General features: G+C 35.3%; 1 long non-coding RNA gene across 1 annotated transcript in view; it reads left to right on the top strand.

Annotated features, from left to right (window-relative positions):
* Nucleotides 1-18,648, top strand: part of LOC132667304 (uncharacterized) — a 171,112-nt gene that overhangs the window by 150,462 nt on the left and 2,002 nt on the right. The window contains exon 5 of the long non-coding RNA XR_014137704.1: nucleotides 14,320-14,380. This is a non-coding gene — a long non-coding RNA (uncharacterized LOC132667304). The remainder of the gene's footprint in view (nucleotides 1-14,319; nucleotides 14,381-18,648) is intronic.

The raw sequence follows: 18,648 nt of genomic DNA, 5'->3' as shown, positions 1-18,648 counted from the left end.
AGGAAAGGACATCACGGTTGGGAGGCCAGTGGTTTCAGTGTCCAGTGGAGGTGAGAGGGTCATGGGAAATCTCAACTAGAGTTGGGATTGTGATGTTCACTTTAACCTCAAAGGCTCCCACATGGTAAAGTAACTGGGCTGGTGACTGGCCACAAATCCTGGGTATTAAGCCTCTGGCAGATCACTGAGCACTAGAATCATTGTTTTCTTGTCAAATTAAATCACCGAGCTTGGGTATGACAATAACCATGTTGAGTTATCTGTACCTAAGGGGGATTTTGGGGTCCAGAGTAGAGGGCTGTTGTCTGTTTGCCTCATCACTTGACTAAGGCTTTGGGCCCAGTGACTGTTCTTGACAAATCAGATTTTACATACTGAAATGTTTTATTCAATTGCTGTTTCTTCTCAATTAAAAAAGGGCGAATCATCTTTCAAAGAGTAGAAACTATTATCCATGACTATACCAGCAAGACATCAGGAAATCTACTGGGCACTCTATAGGGTGTGGTCCCTGTTACCTTCCAACGCATGCAACACAGTCAATTTAGATTGTTCTCAGGCAGTGGTGTTCTTGCAGATCCTTACATTATAGACTGTGCCTCAGTGGCACATAGAATAAAGGCATTTAAGCACAGTGCCTTCAGTTTCAGCTCCAGTCTCAGAAATTTGTCCACTTCATTGATGTGTGATTAGATGTTGTTCATGTCTTCAGGTTGTGGCTTGAATTTTGAGTCTGTGAGGTAAGAATGAGTGTATTACATACATTTGAAGTTAAGGACCTTTGAATTGCCTGCATGGCAATTTATACAAAATAGGCAAACTAACAAACCACTGATTTTTTTTTCATCATTTCACTTTTACCATCCTAAACCCCACTCCCTAATCTCTCTTCTCAGCAGCAAGGCTTGCTTGTGAATAGGACTGGGATTCATAGAGCCTGTAGCTTTTGTACACACTGTTAGAAAAATTTTGAATTGGTTGAAATAGAAACTGAAATTTTTTTTAACATCCTTCTACTCCCGCTGTATTCATGTCTCCTCCCTCTGTTCCCAAAGGGCTACTATGTCCTAGGACTTAGCATGATTCTAAGAGAGAAGAGTATAATTTCCATATATGGGTGAAAAATTAGAACCTTAGAAATACTAAAGGACTGCCCAAAGTCACATAGATAGTAAGTGTTGAAGCCAGGAATTTGACACATTATAATATCATTCATGATAAAAACCCTCAACAAGTAGGTTTAGAGGAAACATACCTTTTTTTTTTAAGTTTATTTATTTATTTTGTGAGAGAGATAGAGTGTGAGTGGGGGAGGAGCAGAGAGGGAAAGAGAGAATCCCAAACAGGCTCTTCATTGCCTGTGTGGAGCTTGATATGGGGCTTGAACTCACGAACCATGAGATCATGGCCCAAGCTGAAACCAATAGTTGGACGCCTAACCTACTGAGCTACTCAGGCACCCTGAGGAAATGTACCTTAATATAATAAAGGGCTTATATTAAAAACCCAGAGCTAAGATCATACTCAGGTGAAAAACTGAGAGTCTTTTTGGTAGGTCAGGAAGAAGACAAGGATGTCCACTCTCACCACTCTTATTCAGTGTAGTATTTGAAGTCCTTACCACAGAAATCAGACAAGAAAAAAGAAATAGAAGGCATCCAAATTGGTAAGGAAAAAGTAAAACTTTCACTATTCACAGATGACATGATACCGTATATAGAAAGCCCTAAAGACTCAACCAAAAAACTACTAGAACTGATAAATGAATTCAGTAAGGTCACAGGATACAAAAATCAATGGACAGAAATCTGTTGCATTTCTATACGCCAATAATGAAGCAGCAGAAAGAGAAATTAAGAAAACAAAAACAATCCCATTTACAATTGCATTGAAAAGAATAAAATACTTAGGAATTAATTTAACCAAAGAGGTGAAAGATCTATGCTATGAAACTAAAAAACATTGATGAAGGAAGTTGAAGATGACACAAACAAATGGGAAGATATTGCATGCTTATGGGCTGAAAGAACAAATATTGTTATAATGTCTATATTACCCAAAGAAATATACAAATTTAATGCAATCCCTATAAAAATTCCAACAGCATTTTTCACAGAAATGGAACAAACATTCCTAAAATTTGTATGGAACTACAAAATAGACACATAGATCAATGGAGCAGGATAGAAAGCTGAGAAACAAATCTGCACTTATATGTCCAATGAATCTTGACCAAAGGGGCAAGAACATGCAGTGGGAAAAAGACAGTCTCTTCAACAAATGGTTTTGGGAAAACTGGACAGCTACATGCAAAAGAATGAACATGGAGCACTTCCTTACACTATACACAAAAATAAGCTCAGAATGGATTAGGGTCCTAAATGTGAGACCTGAAACCATGAAAATATTAGCAGAGAGCACAGGTAGTAATTTCTCTGACATAAGCCTTAACAATATCTTTCTAGATATGTCTCCTGAGGCAAGGGAAACAAGCAAAAATGAACTATTGAGACTACATCAAAATAAAAATCTTCTGCATAGCAAAGAAAACATTAAACAAAACTGAACGGGAAAAGGTATTTGCAAATGACATATCCAATAAAAGGTTAGTATCCAAAATATATAAAGAACTTAAACAACTCAACACCAAAAAACAAAACAAAACAAAACAAATAATCCAATGAAAAAATGAGCAGAAGACATGAATAGACATTTCTCCAAGGGTATACAAATGGCCAAAAGATATATGAAAAGATATTCAACATCACTCACCATCAGGGAAATGTAAATCAAAACCTACAGTGAGATATCACCTCATGCCTGTCAGGATGACTAAAATAAAAAATAGGAACAAACGTTGGTGAAGATGTGTAGGCAAAAGACCCTCAGTTGCTGTTGGTGGGAATGCAAACTGGTGTATCAACTGTAGAAAACAGTAAGGAGGTTCCTCAAAAAATTAAAAATAGGCACTTGGGTGGCTTAGTTGTGTAAGTATCCAATTCTTTTATATATATATATGTAATTTATATATATATATTATATATATTATATATTATAATTATTATAATATATATTATAATTATATAATATATAATAATTATATATATTATTATATATTATAATAATTATATAATAATTATATATAATTATTATATATATTATTATAATATATATAATTATATATTATTATATTATAATATTATTATATATTATATTATATATTATAATATATAATATATATAATATATATATATATATATATATATATATATATATATATGTAATTTATTGTCAAATTGGTTTCCATACAACACCCAGTGCTCATCCCAACAGGTGCCCTCCTCAATGCCCATCACCCACTTTCTCCTCTCCCCACACCCCATCAACCCTCAGTTTGTTCTCAGTATTTAAGAGTTTCTTATGGCTTGCTTCCTTCCCTCTCTGTAACTTTTCTTCCCCCCTTCCCCTCCCTTCTGGTCTTCTGTTGAGTTTCTCAGGATCCACATATGAATGAAAACATACGGTATCTGTCTTTCTCTGCCTGACTTATTTCACTTAGCATAACACTCTCCAGTTCCATTTACGTTGCTACAAATGGCCAGATTTCATTCTTTCTCATTGCCAAGTAGTATTCCATTGTATATATAAACCACATCTTCTTTATCCATTCGTCAGTTGATGGACATTTAGGCTCTTTCCATAATTTGGCTATTGTTGAAAGTGCTATAAACATTGGGGTACAAGTGCCCCTATGCATCAGCACTCCTGTATCCCTTGGGTAGATTCCTAGCAGTGCTATTGCTGGGTCATAGGGTAGATGTATTTTTAATTTTTTGAGGAACATCCACACTGTTTTCCAGAACAGCTGCACCAGTTTGCATTCCCACCAACAGTGCAAGAGGGTTCCCATTTCTTCACATCCTCTCAAGTATCTATAGTCTCCTTATTTGTTCATTTTAGCCACTCTGACTAGTGTAAGGTAGTATCTCAGTGTGGTTTTGATTTGTATTTCCCTGATGAGTAGTGACGTTGAGCATCATTTCATGTGTCTGTGGGCCATCTGGATGTGTTCTTTGGAAAAGTGTCTATTCATGTCTTCTGCCCATTTCTTCACTGGGTTATTTGATTTTCAGGTGTGAAGTAAGTATCCAATTCTTGATTTTGATTCAGGTCATAATCTCATGGTTTGTAGGATTGAGTCTCATGTCGGAGTGTCGAATTCTGGTGACAGGGTGGAGCCTGCTTGGGATTCTGTCTCTCCCTCTCTCTGCCCCTCCCATGCTTGTGCTCTCTCTGTCTGTCTCTCTTAAAATAAATAAATAAACATTAAAAAAATAAAAAATAGAACCACCTTATGATCCAGTAAGTGCACTACTGGGTATTTATCCAAAGAATATGAAAATGTTAATTCAAAGGCATATATACACCCCTATGTTTATTGCAGTATTATTTACAATAGCCAAATTATGGAAGCAGTCCAAATGTCTATCAACTGATAAATGGATAAGAAGAAGTGGTATATATATACAATGGAGTATTATTCCTCCATAAAAAAGAATGAAATTTGCCATTTGCAAAGACACAAATGGATCTAGAGAGTATAATGCTAAGTGAAATAAGCCAGTCAGAGAAAGACAAAAGCATGTGATCTCACTCATACATTGAATTTAAGAAATGAAACACATGAACAAAGGGAAAAAAAGAGAAATCAAGAAACAGACTCTTAACTATAGAAAACAAACAGATGATTACCAGATGGGAGGTGCGTGGGTGGGACGGGTGAAATAGGTGAAGGGGCTTAAGAGTACACTTACCTTGATGAGCACTAAGAAATATATAAAATTGTTGAATCACTGTATTGTATATCTGACACTAGTATAACACTGTATGTTAACTATACTGGGATTAAAATAAAATGAAATAAAAAAGAAATAATAGTTCAGTTAGGAAAGAAAAATTAAATAGCAAGATGTTTGATATTGATATATCATAATTAATTAAATGTGAATAGAATAAATACTTCAATGAAGCCAAAAAAAAAAAAAGAAAAGAAAAGTTCAAAAGTTAAAAGAGCCAAAAGTTCAAGCATCGTGTACACAAAACTGTAAACTAATGAGTGGGCTTTTGCCAGCTTTGGTTTTCTCAGTTTGCTAACAGGAAGTTTGTTGCTAGAAGATGGTTTGAAAAACTTACTGAGTAAATAAATCTTGGCATAATAATGTTTTATTTATCCTACTAGGGAATTCCCCCATATCAGTGAGTAAATATTAGATTGATGATGAAAACAAATGAAAACAATACAAATGAATAATGAGCAAGTATCCACTTTCACAAGTAAAAACACTTTATTTATACCCTTTCATCTCACATTAACTGAATGTGAGTTTCATCTCACATTAACTGAATGTTGGAAAGTAGTGAAGTTTGTGAGTAGCATTTCATATCAAGTGGGCGTTGTGATGTGTCCGGTAAGGTAAATTTGTCAGTAGTCATCACGACTGCTTACTTCTCTAGCTACATCCCCCGCCCCGTCAGTGTTTAAAAGGAAATAGTGTTTAAATAGTGTTTAAAAGGAAACATTTCTGAATTGTTTTTACTCATCATTAAATGACACCGTGGTCACATCCTCCTCCTGGCTCTAGGCTTCCTACTCCTGAACAGTTTGTGAATAAAAACACAATGACATGGACACTTTTCCCAGAAACTACATTTCTAACTTTGTTATTAATCTCTCAAATCTAATATGGAGGTACTAAATTGGAAGACATAGAAAAATAAGGTAGGCACTTTGAGTGGAGTGAGATCAATTTGTTTAATGTAACTAGCATTTCTGTAAGCTGGATTTCATGAGTTTGCATTTTTGCTGGCAATGATTCACAGTAAAAAATAAAATCCTAGGAGAAAACTTACATAGAATATAAGAAAAGATGTATCTAGAATAAAGTACATCTTAAAATGAGAGAAAATTAATTTGATTGAATATGTGGGGTTTTCTATACTAGGTTTTTGTTTGTCGTGAGTCAGGACTTGATTTCTCTTTGGACCATACATAATTTGAATCATCGTAATAAAGGATATCACAGTAGTATATACAAATAACAAGTTTACTTTAGCAGTCAAAAACCAAGTTATAAGGAGCTCAGTGGGATCAATTGGTGTGTGTTGTCTATACTAAATGACTAGAGGAGGGGAGAGTTGAAGTTTTGAAAGGATCTCAGTTTTTATTCAGACTGATTCATTTTTATTTTTTGTACTAGAGGACAAAGATGTCTTTGATGTCAATTTGTGGTGACAAATGTCTGGTTTAATCACCTATACTTAAGATCACTTGTATTGAAATGTATTAGATCTAGGAAAAATGCATCTGATTTTCTGTATAGTAAAAAGCATGTGAGAGTAGAAGTATTCTTCAAGCATATTAATTTGGTTATTGTTTATGTTTCTAAGACCAAATTTTGGCTTCAGATCATGGAACAGTTGTGATTTCAATTTTATTTTTAGTCTCAGAAAGACAGAGTTAGAAATACAAAGAAGAACCGTGGGTATGGCAGGTCCACACAAGTAAATCAGGTTGAAGAGACTGTTTCATGCTAAATTAAGAAGAGGAGAAATCATGAGCCCCACCTTGCACTGTGGGAACAGAAATACTTCTGCCTTTCAAAATCCTCAAAGCAAAATTACTGGAGCCTCATTTTCTTATCTTCTGCCTGTTTCTTGCTTTTAATTCTGTCCTCTATCACCAGGGTTGCAATATGAATCAAATAAAAAAAATCTGTATATGAAGGATCTTTGAAGATTATAAAACACTATACAACTACATGTTTATTACGGAAAAACTGAATTTAAAATAGAACTTTTCACTGTAGGAAGCCTGATAGCAATTTTAAAGAGGGTTTTGTAGTTGTCTAAACTTTTCTAGTTTTATTTTTCAGTGCTAAGTATTGGGACTGAGTGCAGTTACTAATTACTTATTTTTGAGTAAGGCACCTCAGAAGAGAACGGAATAGATCACAGGCGGAAAGCTGATTTTTTTTGACTCTCAAGCCAGCTCTTAATCAATTGAATGCTATGATGAAGCAGAGTCCTGCCTAAGGCAGCAAAGAGCTCTGTGATTAATTAGTAATGTCTGAAAAGGGGTTGGAAGCGGTATGGATTGTGGTATACAGATCTTGCGATTATTCTCCCTAGGTTACTTAATGGAAAAAGAGTCTCACATTCAGGGGAAGTCCTGAAATAAGAGTGTACCCCTTATTGCAACTCAGCAGGTTATACTTTCCTATGTTCATTACTACAGGGTTAAACCCTGTTCCAAACAAACTTGCCTCCTTTGCAACTCACTTCCTGATCTACAGATACTTAGTTGACAGAATGGAACCACTGCTTCTACAACACATGAGCACATCTGAAATAGAGTTCTAAACACTTTTAAGCAGAATTATCTCCATGTAACATTAATTAACAAGGAGAAATGAAGTATACCAAATATTAGGTAAGAAATTTCCTAAGGTAAATGTAGTTCTTTAGGTCAGCAAAATCTGAACCTGTAAATGTCCTGCCTCTCAGCCATGTGCCTGAAAGATAGTACATCTTCATAGGCAAGGTGCTTTAGCTGAGGATCGGACCTCCATTCTATTCAGTACTGTAGGAAATACCATTAAGATGATGCGGACTTTGCTACATGCTTATCTGCCTGGACTACTGGCAAATCCTCTGTTCAAACCTCCTGACCTTCCTGTGAAAAGAAAGAAACCAAAGTTTCTGTGTTGCCTTCTTTTCTATTCTGTTTGTGGCAAGTCTTGTCAGCTACCTTCTGTCTTCTCTCTTCCTCCTTCTCTACCTCCCTCCAGGTCTATTGTGATCCCTTTGTCCACTCGATCTTTGTAAACCTCTTCCCTTTCATGTCTTTTAACCCTTTTCTCTATAGTACAGTTCTCTCCAACCCCCAATTTCTGCAGAATTACTTGGTGCAAAGATAAATATCAAACCACAATAAATCATAAAGTAATAGAACTCAATTAATGGAGGTTTTAAGGAAAAAAATATACTTTAAAGTCATTCAGTCAGTTTTACTCTTTAATGGAGGAGCTTTCAGTAAGTCAACTGCTATTTCACATTTCTTTGTTTGTCCCAAACTGCAAATTACTTTTTTAATTGTTCATGGAATGCAAATAAAGTAACAATCCTCTCCTGCCAGATGTGCTGGATAGGCATGAGGGCACAATCATTTTCCTAACCAATATTTTCATCAAGAACCTATTCAGACTCTTAGAATTACTTCCTACTTCCAGCTTAATTGAACTGCAAAACATTGCCAGTGGCAGGTTTGTGTCCTTATGTGCTCTCAGAGGCCTGGGGACTAGGATGCTGAGAGTATTACAAAGCACTTTAAATTGTGTCTTGATCCTGTACTGAAAGGCAAAAACTGTATTTACGTCCTGTTACTGGGGGCTTTGAGGAGATTTACGCATTTGAATTAGGATCAGAATGGATGTGCTGAAGTCCCTATAGGACAGCACTTTGTAAGACCTTTTCTATTCAAGAATCTGAATGCCTTGGATTCAGCAGAAATGGCCCTGTAGAAATGGAACCAAATGGAGTTTGGAGATAGCTTCCTTTTTTTTCTTTTCCTTTCTTTTCCTACCCCTCTGCAATGTAAGTGTTTCTCAAGACATACAAAAAATAAGAATATCAAAGAAATGAAAAAATCATGAAAGATCCATGAAAGATCATGGATTGTTACTTTATATCTTTTGTTGGAGTAAATAGGAGGTTATACTGTGTAATGGAATAATAACTGGACTGTAAGTCTGGAGTCTGAAGTTTCTTCTTAAATGTGTGACTTTCCTTGTTCCTCATCTGGGAATATGTTTCCATGTGTAAAATGATGGGGTTTCAGAAAATTGTCTTTGAGGTACTCATCAGATAGTATGAGTCTATGAAAACTAGTGGAATGGAATTCTTGTGATGATGCTTCCTCAGAGGGAACCAGATTGTATTTGTTCTAGTTCCTTCTTCGTCTTTTTTCCTTTGTCTGTTCCCTTTCTCTTGCTCCGTTTTTTGAAAATTGACCTGCTATTTTGTTGACAAACCTTGGGCAACCAGTCACTTTTTAAAAAATTTTTATTATTATTTTGTTTGTTTTAGAGAGAGAGCACACATGAGTGTGATTTATCATGCGTGTGTGAGAGAGAGCACACATGTGTTCCTGGGGGGAGGGGGGAGGGAGTGGCAGAGAGAGAGAGAGAGAGAGAGAGAATCTTAAGCAGGCTCCACGCTCAGTGCAGAGCCTGACATGATCCTGGGCTCATGATCCTGGGCTCATTACCTGAACCAAAATCAAGAGTCAGACACTCAACCAACTGAGCCACCTAGGTGCCCCTCATGTGTATCCATTTCAAAGACTGTAGTACAGAAAGAGACCCTCTGGCTTTCCATCCATGCTGAATCCATTCTGCCTGATCTCACTGTGGTTTGGTTTACTGATTAACCATTGTTTCTGGAAACTTTCTCCTTATTTGGCTTTCCTGTTATTGAAATATCCTGTTTTTCCTCCTGTATATAACTGGCTCTACTTATAGTTGTAGTATAAGTATTCATGTGATACTTAACTCATCTACAAGTTATTTGTAAACTTTTGGGCTGGCTTATAAGATTGTGCATTGCAGAGTCTGCATCTAAAATTACTTCCTTTTCCTTCAGTCTACCTATTACAATTCAAAACCATATAATTTTATCTGTTAAATTTCATTTCTTCTTTTTCTTATATATACCAGTGTTTTTTCTTTACAAAGCGAAACTAAAGTAAACCAAATTGCTGGAGGTATGTCATGTTTTAAATAAAATTTAGACTATTTGATAGATCTAGTTTTTCTTTTTTTATTTGTGGATTTAAAAAAAAATTTAAGATTTTATTTCTCCTCTTTTGTTGTTCTTATATTTCTATTTTTAGGTTTTTCCTTTCTCATGAATTGAATGTTTAGTTGGTTTATTTTCATGCTTTCTTTGTTAAATAGTGAAGGCTTAAGGCTCAGTACATACTTTGAGCTCATCTTGGTTATTTTCATATGCTTCATGGGTCTGTTGATTTCCAAGTGTAATTAAAGTAGCAGGTCATTTAGATGTCATTTATCCCTTTTTAAATGACTTTCTTTTTCTGCTTTAGGGTCCCATCCAGTTTATCATATTACATTTATTGTTATGTCTTCTTAGGCTCCTCTTGGCTGTGTCAGTTTCTCAGACTTGCTTTATTTTTGAAAATGCTGGCAATTGTTAGGAGTACTGGTTAGGTATATTGTAGGATGTCCCTTTTTTGGAATTTTTCTGAACATTTCCTCCTAATTAACTGGGGTTGTGGGTTTTTAGGAGGAAGATCACAGAGGTAAAGTGCCATTTTCACCACATTATATCAAGGGCACATACTGTCAACATGATTTACAACTGTTGATGTTGACCTTGATCACCTGGCTGAAACAGTGGTTTTAGGTTTCTCTACCTTAAAGTTACTCTTTTTTTCCCTTTTCCATACTGTACGCTTTGCAAGGGAGTTACTATAGGCAGCCTACACTGAAGGAGCAAGGAGTTTTGCTTCCCTTCCTGTAAGGTGGAGTATCTATATACATTTATTTAGAATTCTTCTGCAAGGGAGATTTGTCTTTTCTCCATTTATTAATTTAGCAATTTATTTATAGCAGTATAAATCAGCATAGACTTATAATATTTATTTTATACTTCGGGCTGTAATCCAATACTACTTAATTTTGTTGCTCAAGTAGTTCCACTTTGGCCATTGGAATCTCTTTTAGTTGACTCTTTTGCCTGTTTGACATACCCCTATCATCACATCTTGCCTTTTTTTGAATAATCCATAGGAACTTACTTTCTGTCACTACAAGAGCTCACCTCATATATTTCCTGCTCCATTCCTAGAATCAGCCATTTCTCTGTTTCCTTTTCCTGAAAAATGGTATTAGAAACCAAGATCTGGGCCTTAAGTATTCTTTTTTTCCAACTTTTTTTTTTATTTATTTTTGGGACAGAGAGAGACAGAGCATGAACGGGGGAGGGGCAGAGAGAGAGAGGGAGACACAGAATCGGAAACAGGCTCCAGGCTCCGAGCCATCAGCCCAGCGCCTGACGCGGGGCTCAGAGCCTGACGCGGGGCTCGAACTCACGGACCGTGAGATCGTGACCTGGCTGAAGTCGGACGCTTAACCGACTGCGCCACCCAGGCGCCCCTGGGCCTTAAGTATTCTTATTGCTACTGAGATGCCATTACTTCTAGGCCCCTTCAACTGAAAGAGTATAGAATGTATGTGTATATTCTAACCCATGCACACACACACAATACGCACACAACATACATACATACTTCTATATGTAACCAGTAAAATTTCTTATTGATGGCTCCAATTCTAATACATTATTATGTGGATCATTGCAGCCTCTTACATTTACTTGTCTGTGAATTTCCACTCCAATAGTGAGAAACCTGGCTTCCACCCACTGCCATCCACTTTTCTAATTGTTCAATTCCAGTGTTCATGTATAGCAGTCTGAATTGTTAATCTGTACATCCAGAGAAACAGCTTTGTCAACTAGAGTACAATTCTTATGTGCAGTTCCTTTTGGTTCTAGTTTTATAGATTCCATTCATTTCCAGAGTTATCCAGGCAGTACCTTTTCCCTCACCCCTTTCAGTGAGGTTGTTTTATACATTTGTAATAAATACAGCTAGATTTTTTGTTGTATTCTGCATTCCATTTGAATTATTCCTACTGAAAGAAAGATGTTGAAGTCTCCAAATATAATAGTGGACTTACTTCTCCTTGCAGTTCCCTATTTATATTTCCTTCCTATTTAAAGTGCTTTCATTGACTTCCAAGTTACCAATACATAGTAGGAGATTTATCTTTTGTAGTTCTGTTAGTTGAGGAATTTTAATTTCAAAGTTGATGGGAATGGTTCATTTTCAAAAGAAACTTGCAGATTTGTCAGGAGGGAAAATATTGTTCCTTATTGATAAAGTGGGAAATGAGGCATCTAGAAGTTAGGGTTATTTAAAGAGTCTATGCATGTATAGATGTTGGTTTGATTAATCTATCTCCATCATGCCATGCTGAGTAACAATAGATAACTCTATTTCTGAATAGATTGATTTGACTTTACCCTAAGTTAGAATTTTAATTAGTCTTAGCATAATGGAATTTGTTGGGGGTACTTGTTACTCTAAAACTAATGTGCTATCATTTAGCCCAAGAATATTTGAAGCATTTTAGCATCATGGGAAAATGAAAATTTTTATTTATTTTATTTTATTTTTGTGGAGAAAGAATGGCGTTTTTATTTTGATTTATTTTGATTTTTTTAATATGAAATTTAGAAAATTTTTATTTTTTTAAATGTTTATTTATTTTGGGATAGATAGATAGAGAGAAGGAGAGGCATAGAGAGAAGGAGACAGAGAATCCCAAGCAGGCTCTGTGCTGTCAGCATGGAGCCTGATGCAGGGCTCAATTTTATGAACTGTGAGATCATGACCTGAGCTGAAATCCAGACTCAGACACTTGACCAACTGAGCCATTCAGGTGCCTTGATAAATTGTATTTTAATTCAGAATCATCTTTCTTAGTTTTGAAGGAAATTTGTGAAGTCAAAACATTATTGAATTAAAGTGGAATTTAATAAGATTTGATAATTAATTAACTTATTTTTATAGTGCCTGGTGGTCTGCCAAGAATAATGAGAACATTTATGACTAATAGCAGAGTTAGTGTTTGGGTCAGATTGGAATTAGAGAAAAGTACTAACACTAAATAACTGTCTTTGTGTAAACTTATGCCTTGATAACAAGGCATATTTTTAAAAAAGTACATGACTGGTCATAGAATTTTGTGTAAGAGTAGTTCATTAAGAAAAAAAAAAGCAACTGTAATCAGTATGAATTAAAGAAAATGACATAGTGAAAGCTCTGATGAGCCATGAAAGATTATGTTGGATCACAAGGACTTCTTTCCCCTTCCTAAATCCCATCCATGCTGTTTGAGAATCATTAAAGTATGTACTAATATGCTTATATTCTTTAAAAATTATATTTATTCAAGAATACTTACCCTTTGGGTAGAAAGAGATAGCCAGGGTTATGCTAAATAAAATATTACATGTGCTGCCTATGTAAAAAATTGCCTACATTTATTTGTCCATCTATCTTGGGTCTCATTTAGCACCAGTTAATGGTGTTAAACTGGATGAAGTTTTCAAAAAAAATCCTCAGAAAGATCCTGAAAAATTGGACTAAAGCATCAAAGAGGTTTTTAATTAGGGTTCTTTGCCAAAAAAAACCCAAAGATATGTGTCCCTTACCCATCATTATTGATAAGAACAGGATAGTTAAAGGACGTTCCATAGAGAATAAATATAAAAGATATAGAGGTTGGGAATAGAAGGAGAGTGATAGCACCAACAACTATTGAGTGTATGTTGTATTCCAGGTTCTTAAAAAATAATAGGAGCTAATAATAGTTAAGCAATCATTATACTAAATTATTTATGTGGATTATTTCATTTATATAAATATAAAATTTATAGCTATAGCCATAAAGGAAGTGCTATTATTATCTCCAATCTATGTATGGGAAAAATGATATCTTGCAAGGTTAAGTAACTTTATTAGACTTAAAATGCAGACATCTGACTCCAGTGCTCTTAACCACTGTGTCAGTTTACATGTGATAGTTTATTTATTTCTCAAAATACACTTTGTAGGATGTATTTTTACATTTTTAGGATTAGAAAATAGGGACTCAGAGTTTTAAAAACTTGCCAAGAACCACATGGCTAGTAAGTATGTCATTAGATTTTAAACTTAGATCTATAAATTTAGAAAAAAAATGTTTAATTTGGAGGGAAAATGTGTGTATTTAGAAGGGAAGATTTAAGGCATATTTTATTTTATTTAAAAAAAAATCTTCAATGCTTATTTTTGAGAGAGACAGAGACAGAACATGAATGGGGGAGAGGCAGAGAGAAAGGGAGACATAGAATCCAAGCCAGGCTCTGAGCTTTCAACACAGAGCCTGACATGGGGCTCGAACTCACAGACCGTGAGATCATGACCTGAGTCAAAGTCAGATGCTTTACTGACAACCACCCAGCTCTTGGCATATTTTAGAGAGAAGAAATCTTACATAAAATTATCACACAGAAGAGTTTTATTTTGTGTTTTTTAAAAAATATATATTTATTTCAAGATAGAGGCAAGTAGAGAATGATATGAGAAGTGTTTTCAGATTGCTTCCTTATCACCCTGAATTTTCTCTCAAGGATGAGGCAGTTCCAGATGGACCACTCAACTTTCTGGACATCATTTTGATCATGATTACCAGTAGGTAAAATTACTGTGTTTTGTATTTTTTTAAAGAAGGTACATTTTCAGTTGGGCCTTCTTACTCCTACATCTATCATTGACTGTGGGCATCCTGAAATGGGCATGGCGCTGGTCAAGGTAGCTCTATGTAGCCGAGGCTATCCCTGGAGAAGCCTGTTTACTCTTAGCACTCTGGCAGCTGGGCAACAAGTCATCCACTGAATGATGTCTGGAAGCATATCACAATGTCCAGCATATAAAGTTCCTCATGACTGCTCATGTTTAAATAGACTCTTAATGATCATTCATAGAAAAGCTGAAGAGGAAATTCCTGTTTGGGGGACAGTCATTGGTATCCTTTAAGGCTCCTTCCAACTCTATTTTTCTATGAGCCAATAAAATTGACATGGCTTGATAGTGTTATTTAATCTAGCCTTGTCAACTTTTGAATGGAGATCAAACTCAATGAGATTGATAGAAACTTGACACATTCAAAATAGGAAAGGGAAAAAAAAACTCTGTTGAGCTTATAACTTATGTTAATACCCTTTTAACATCAGGAAATAGGTAAGACAAAATTAAAGAAGACCGTAGTTTAATGAAATTACTAAAGATTGTGAAGAACACTGAGAACATAAAGAAGGGACTGGAATTTGGCAGGATTTCTCAGAATATACCATATTTAAATTTTCACCATGCAGTATAATATGTTCTGCATGCTCTAGTAAAAAAAAATTAAAAACTAAATATGCATGTTAACCTTAAGTGTATCAGTTAATACTATTTCTCAAAGTGAAGATGGGGACAAATGTGCCAGTTGAGACTCTTCTATTGAAGCTGAAAGACCTACCATCCTACTTTATAAGAAGATAGGTGAAGGATAAATGTTACCAGTGTAAGATAAAGATAGTCCCGTGTACTTATTTTTTTCTAAACCTCATAACACAAGGAGAGAAATACATACAATGAAATGAAGACATTAAAAATACTTAATAGGAATATTGGCAAAAAAACTTAAAAGATAATTTTTTTAAAGTCATCTAAATGTTTTATGACTAGTGATTACAAGTTATTTTAAAATTTTTTAAAAAAATTTTAATGTTTATTTATATTGAGAGAGAGAGAGAGAGCAAATGGGAGAGAGGCAGAGTGAGAGGGAGAGAGAGAATGCCAAACAGGCCTCACACTGTCAGCGCAGAGCCCAATGCGGGGCTCGATTCCACGACCTGTGAGATCATAACCTGAGCTGAAATGAAGAGTTGGAAGCTTAGCTGACTGAGCCACCCAAGCACCCCTGTAAGTTACTTGTTAGGATTCAGTGACTTCTAGAGATCCTTAGGATTGAGTGAATCCAAAGATTCCTTAGGAATCTAAAGTGAAAAGAAATGTTTATCCATTCAGTAGACATGTATTGCATGCTTCCTATGATCTAAGCTGTGTACTAGGTGCTGATGATTCAGAGATGAATGTTTACCCAGTTAATAACAACAAAAAAATTCTTACTTTAAAATACTTAAGAAAAAACATTGAAAAAAATATTTTTTTATTGATAACATTTATTATTAAAATTTTTTTTAATGTTTATTCATTTTTGAGAGAGACAGAGACAGAGCTAGAGTGGGGGAGGGGCAGAGAGAGAGGGAGACACAGAATCCAACACAGGCTCCAGGTTCTGAACTGTCAGCACAGAGCCCGAGGCAGGGCTTGAACTCATGAACTGTGGGATCATGACCTGAGCTGAAGTCGGTCACCCAACTGACTGAGCCACCCAGGCGCCCCATTGATAACATTTCTTATTATGATGGGGACACCATCAAGTACTTTGGTTGAAGCCTTGAAGTTTGATATCAGAAGCAGATTGCTCTGCACTCTGAGGAATTTATTTACTTTTAACTGAATCAGACATCCATAATTCTCAATGGGAGCCATAGGAAAGATTTTCTTCACTTCTCCCTCTTTCTCACCACAGACAAGGTCATCCTTAGGATTCTAGGCTAAAGAAGTAGGCTTATTAAGGATATTAGCAGGGTATTAGCTAATTTGAAGTGATTCAACAGTGCAGAGGACAGTGTTTTCTGAAAACTTCATACTCCACTGGTAGTAGGTCTTCATTTTAATGACTGCTTCTCTCAGGAAGAGACAATCTCGGCACCTGGAAGGATTCCAAAGTTGCAAACCTGCCTCATAGTGTTCAGTACATGTATTTTGGTTTGTCCTAAATCTGTCAGTTGAAGACACTAAAGTATGGTTGAGTTGTTTTGGTCCAAAATGCAAGAAATGAGGGCTATTTATTCATTTCTATCCCTTTTCTCTTCAATGCATTGCTCCCCAAATGTGTAAGTATGTCCTTTCCTAGCCCACTTCTTTGTTTAGCTGTGGTCATCCCCTTTTTGTTCTCCTATCTCAGTAGGCCCTGAATTTGTTCTGTTCAGTTATTTTCCAAATTATTAGGGCATAATTTCAATATACGCTTATTGAAAAAACTTCAAAAATACAGGAGATCTTTTAAATTCTATTAATCAGAGTTTTCCATGCAACATTTCAGTCTCTTTATTTTTTCTCAAAATGCAAATGAGTTCATACGGTAAATACTATTTTAAAGACTGCTTTTTTAAAACACTTGCTAAGTATTTTTAGCATTTTCCTTGTCATTAAATTTTATTGAGTGGATAATAGCATTTCACTATTGAATGTAGCATAATTTATTTAATCAATCTGCTGTATTTGGATGTTGAAGTTGCTTAAAGTTTTTCCAGCATTGTAAATAATACTGAGATATGTATTCTTTTTATTTATAAATTTAAAAAATTTTAACATTTATTTATTTTTGAGAGAGAGAGAGAGAGACAGAGCACGAGCACAGGAGGGGCAGAGAGAGAGGGAGACACAGAATCTGAAGCAGGCTCCAGGCTCTGGGCTGTCAGCACAGAGCCTGACGTGGGGCTCGATTGCAGGAACCATGAGATCATGACCTGAGCCAAAGTTGGACACTCAACTGACTGAGCAACCCAGGCGCCCCAAGATATAAATTCTTTTAACTTTGTGCGCCTCATTGATTATTTCTTAGGATGGAGGGGGATGCAAAAATATTTAATAAAAAGTGTTTGATAAACTGTGTCAAAATCCACCCCCTCAAAGTTTACGTACACTTATACTCAGTTGTGCCTTATATTAAATGTCCATTTCTCTAATTTATTGCTTTTGAACAATGACTTCTATCATTCTTTTTAATATTTGATAACTGAATAATCAACACATGACATCTTGCTTTTAATTCATAGTTCTTTACTACTATGGGGGTTGAGCACATTTTTAAGCTTACAGGCAAATTCTTATTGAGATAGCTCACCTCTTTATAATTTAAATTTCTAAATGTTCCAATAAAGGCTTACTATTTCAATGCTGGACTCTAATGTATTTTGGTAGCTGCAAGATCTATTTTGTACCGTGTTACCTATTGTCTTTAGTCCAATCCCAATACTCTCTCTCTTTTCAGGATTATACCTCTTATTTTTTTATAACACTTTGCAGCTTTGTGCAGTAATTGGACTTTCACGCAAACTTGAGCCAAAAAGCTTGTAATGGGAAGCTGAAGTCCCAGGAGCACTAGATACTTAAAATATACACATCTGTACCTTGATTAACGTATGACCTAATCTTGCATATTTTTTTCTGAGGAAGAATGATTGTCTATAAGTTATATAGAATGAAAATAACCATTGCAGGCCATAATTATCAAAAAAATACCTTGGTCTTATTGGTCCATATTGCTGCCCATATAACTTAAAGATAATGAGTTAATATTTTCAAAGGACATAAACATCTTAAGTTTTGAATGTATGTTATCAAATTAATCTCCACAAAATTTTATTAAGTTATAATTTCACCATTAGAGTGTTCATTTAAGTTCATATTCCAAGTCTATAAAAATGGGAATAGTAATAGTACACATTTTATAGGGTTTTTATAAGCCATAATAATCCATGGTAAACATTTAACCTGATATAACATGAGCAATTAATAAATGCTAGCCATTTTGATTAGTGTTTTAATTAATGATTTAAAAATTAGAATAAAATCTTAAAGAGCTTTAATGTAAAACAATGGATAAAAATCAGAGCATATCTAATAAAAACAGGAGGAGAAATTGGGATCCTTGGCTGTTTGGTCAGACTCTTGGCCCCATTGCTACCCTAATGCAGCTCCTATTCTAGGAAATCATGTTTCTGAAAAACAGAGCAAGAAAACCATTAAGTTAAGAGACTGGTAAAACCAATGAGGGCAAC

This window comes from Panthera onca, chromosome B2, assembly GCF_046562875.1.
Source record: "Panthera onca isolate mPanOnc1 chromosome B2, mPanOnc1 haplotype 2, whole genome shotgun sequence".
NCBI lineage: Eukaryota > Metazoa > Chordata > Mammalia > Carnivora > Felidae > Panthera > Panthera onca.
The sequence above is the reverse complement of the archived record's forward strand: the minus strand, read 5'-3'. Positions and strand labels throughout refer to the sequence as shown.